At 44.4% G+C, this 4,466-nt stretch overlaps 1 pseudogene; it reads right to left on the reverse strand.

The window, feature by feature from the left end:
- Positions 1–621: 621 nt before the first annotated feature.
- On the reverse strand, positions 622–4,239 carry LOC135876235 (pantetheinase-like; annotated as a pseudogene).
- Between the last annotated feature and the right edge of the window lie 227 nt (positions 4,240–4,466).

Genomic DNA, 4,466 nt, shown 5'->3' on the forward strand with positions numbered 1-4,466 from the left:
TGAACAGAACAGATAATCATCAAGTGAGCCATTCCTTGTCATCCATTCCCAGCTTCTGGCAAACAGAGGCTAGGAACATCATCCCTGACCATCCTGGCTAATAGCCATTGAGGGACCTACCCTCTGTGAATTTATCTAGTTCTTTTTGAACCCTGTTATAGTCTTGGCCTTCACAACATCCTCTGGCAAGGAGTTCCACAGGTTGACTGTGCATTGTGTGAAAAAAACAATTTAAATGAACCATTATAAAACAAAAAGTCAACATTTTTGAATTTTTTTATGCGCTCCACTAATGCATGATACTCATGGTACTTTTACTTTTCTATATGTACAACTACTTATCAGGTTAGATATGTCTCAGATTACTTGTTTTCCCTACCCCCTAAAGTATTAGCCCTGTACAGAAACATTAAAATAAAAATAATTCCCTGAAAGCTTTTGTTTATGGACTCAGGCCCTGATTCAGGAATGCATCCTTGTTAAAGACAACACTTAAGCACACACTTAACTTTAACGCTTATTAGCGTTAAACAGTTGGCATTGAGTTTGTTTCAATTTAGCTGCCATATCTATTTCCTTTCCACCCCCAAGATCCATTCAAAATAGCTCAAGTGCATCCTCCTACTTGAAATTCTCCAGGGACCAGCTGAACCCATTGATCAAGACTGCCGGAAAGACATAACTAGTGCCAAACGTGCCATTGAAGGATAATGAGTCAAACTTGGCCTGAGCAGTAGCCAGTAGTTGCCCACAAGTTTTCAAGTCTGTGCTTTTACACTTCAATAATGTGCAGATCAAGGTGAGACGACAAGGACAGCATATTTACAAAACATTGTAGTGAACAAGAGCCAGGCATATATTAGAAGGAAAACTGTCTTTGTTCTTCTCAAAACAAGACCAAAATTATTCATCAATTTAATTCTTTAATCTCTAAATTGCCATAAGGAAAAGCTGTATTTTCATACACACCAAAAGAGACAAATCACCTGCCAATAATATTTGATGGTAGAACCAAGAAGCCCATCCAAAGCACCCAGTACATACACCTCATCTTCTCACTTCCCTGCCATCCTATAGATCACATGGCAACAGAGGCCTTTTTGGCAATGTGTATAATTTCCTTCTTTATCAATGAGTTCAGTGAAGGTGAAGTTATCATGGCAAATGGCTCCCAAGAAAGTAGAGTCATCTGGTGAGAACAGGTTAATGCCTGTGATGGATGCACTCCAGTTGACAGCAACAGGATAGGTGGGTGAAAGACAAGGGCATGATCTCAGTTCTGCAACCAGGAGGTGGCTGTTCCTCTGGGTGCATATCATGATGAAATGCTCTGGGCTCATTGGGTACATGGATACCACTCCCAGTGAGTGAGAGACAGGATGGCTTTCAACAGAGTGGGGTGGTTGTCAAGCTGTCTTGCAGTAACTCAAGAGTGAGAGTACCAGCCTCAGGGCTGGCAGACTGTTAAGAACCAGGACACAAGCTCCAAATTGGCTGTGAGTGCTACACTTAGATTTCACCAACCAATTATCAAGTGTAAACTTCTCAGGCACTATAACAGCCTAAACATGGAGTCAGAGACCGTCCCCTTGGTTACGCCGATCTATATTGTCACCTAGGCAAGCCTACCTTTGTGATTGATGGTCCCTTACACCACAAATCACAGCAACATTCAGGTTACTTCCAGTCCCAAAGGACCAGTTATTTACCCCAGGTCAATTGCACCTTAGATCTCACACCAAAGCCACCGATTGCAGCCAATTCTAAAATAAACTATATACAGATTTATTAATAGGAAAAGGAAATAAGAGTTATTTACAAGGTTAAAGCAGGTAAACATACATACACAAATGAGTTACAAACTTAAGTTTCAACAGATAATAGAAGGTTCAATAATAAGCAAGGTCTATGGGTATGTCTGCACTGCAATGTAAGCCCAGGGTTAGTGGGACTCAGGTCAGCTGATCGGAGCTAGAGAACCTGGGACTTAAGCATCTGCACTGATTTTTAACCCTACATTAAGAATTTTCTAACCCAGGCTGGTACCTGGGGCTCTGGCGTTCACACTGCAGCACACAGACCCAAGTCAAACCAACCATATCCCAGACTCCCTAGTGCCCTCCCTAAATGTGGCCACTCTAGCCCTTTGACTGTGGTGCACTCTGGGAAAACTTTGCTGCTCCCCTCCTGCACATTACAGGCAGTTTGGACAGCTTACAAACACTGCCTGCTGAGCAACATAGAAGGGACTCCTTTTCAAGAAGTTCTCTTGCTTGCACTTTCACTCCTGTGTCAGGAAACAGGCAAAGCTTCTGTGAGGCACTAGGGGACATTTCAGCAGCATTTTCTGACCCACCAAAAGCACCTGACAGAGCTTCAGATGGACCAAGAAGAGGAGGCAGCAGAGGAGAAAGAGTAGCCTGGCATGGCAGACTTGCACTGGCTGATGCCTCTCAGGATGCTCGGTACAAGTAGTTGATGCCCTCTACACAGACTGGTGCTTTTGGGTGCAGGGCCACAAGCAGTGACTAGTGGGAGCACATCATCATATGGACCTGGGGTGACCAGCAGTGGTCCAGAACCTCATGAAGAAAGCTACATTTCTGAAGCTTTGTGAGCAGCTTGCCTCCACCCTCCAGTATAAAGACACATGCATGAGGCTACCCTTGCCTGTCCAGAAGTGGGTTGGTATAGCTGTGTGGAAGCTGGCTACTCCAGACTGCTACAGATCTGTTGCCAACCAGTTTGGTGATGGAAAGTCAATTGAGGGTAAAGTGGTGGCAGAGGTTTCTGAGGCACTTAGGCATTTGGTTTACCCCAAAGTGGCAGACATAAAAGATATTCCTGAGGTAAGTGCTGGATTTGAGAATGGGGTTTCCAAACCGAGCTGGAGCCATTGATGGTACTCATGTGCCCATAGTTTTCCCTCAAGGAGCATGTGACTATATAAATTGCAAAAGATCCTATACTCCATTGTTATGCAGGCCCTCATGGACCACAGAGGTTGATTTATGAATGTCAGCGTGGGCTGCACTGGGAAAGTTCAGGATGCCAATTTTTTCCGTCAATCAGGAGTCTACATTCATGGATAGGCTGGGACACTATTCCCACCAAATGACATAGTCATAAACAGAATTACCACCCCTACCATTAATCTGGGGGACCCCAGCTACCCCCTTTTGCCTGGGTTTATGAAACCATACCCTGATTTCAGAGGCCCTCTGAAAAGACGGTTTACTTACACTATCAGCAGGTGCAGAATGATTGTTGAATGTGCTTTTGGAGATGTCTACAGACCTATTTGGACACCAGTGTCATCAATACTGCCTGCTTTACTGTGGCTTGCTGCGCTCTTCACAATCTTTGCGAAGCCAGTCATGAGCCATTTCCCACCAAATGGACCCATGGCAGCAAGGGGATGAACTGGTCCCCTCAGCCAGAAAGTGCAGCTACCATAGCTGGTGCTGGATGCACCCAGGTTACCGAAGTCAGGGATGCTTTGTGCAGTTTGCTCTGTGAAGGCTGCTTGGGAACTGGGGCACATAGTTGTAGCCCCTGGAGAAAGAGTTCACCACAGGTGCTGGACCCCGGTCAGACCTGACTGGAGACATCACAGTAAGGTGCAGAGGGACTGCAAGCCTAAGCCCCCAGTCTGGAGGGAGAGAGATGCAAGTCTCCTCCCCAAGAAAAGTTATGGCTGGGAAGCCTAAAACCTTACATATGCATCCTCAAAGGAGACGGGGGGCGGGGGGGCAAAGGTGCAGTTAACTTTTAAACTGTGACAAGGCTAACTGCAAAATTTAGCAGATAAAATAAAAAGAAATGCAAATATGACCTCTCCTCACCAACTCAGGCAAAATGCTGAGGAAATAAATGGGTTTTCAGCTCACGACATCCAAGTGAACCAAATTCTAGAGGTAAGAGCCCTTCACTAGTCTGTGGCTAAGCCTTCAACACTGCCAACCTATTACTAGCTTTAAGTTAATTCTAAAAAATATTTGAAAAGATGCCAGAATGGTGAAAAGGAATTAATTGCTTAACCAAGTAAAAGCCATTTCTTACCTTGTGGTATTGTTCCATCAATCTTTGTTCTGAATCAAAATCAACATTTGTATTGCACTGATCGCGACCATCACTGAGGTTCTTAGGCTCACTGGAATTACATGGCTTCTTGTCCCCAGTGATTAAAGCCACATAGATAGAGCTGGTCCTTACCAAAGAGCTGAGTCCTTCATGCATTGATGCAGGAGCAAATCTGTTATGTTCACAGCAGACACACAGACAAGTTACATTAAACCATAACACACTCTTGCTCGAAGGTGCACCATGACACTACTTTCTTTTTTGGAATTCAGAATAATAATACAAAAGAAACCAAAACCAGAAAGAGAGAAAGCAGGCTGCTCCCTAAAACAGAAACACAACTCACCCCACATTACTATAAGCAGGCTGTCTGCAGACTGACA

The sequence above is a fragment of the Emys orbicularis genome, chromosome 3, assembly GCF_028017835.1.
Source record: "Emys orbicularis isolate rEmyOrb1 chromosome 3, rEmyOrb1.hap1, whole genome shotgun sequence".
Taxonomy (NCBI): domain Eukaryota; kingdom Metazoa; phylum Chordata; order Testudines; family Emydidae; genus Emys; species Emys orbicularis.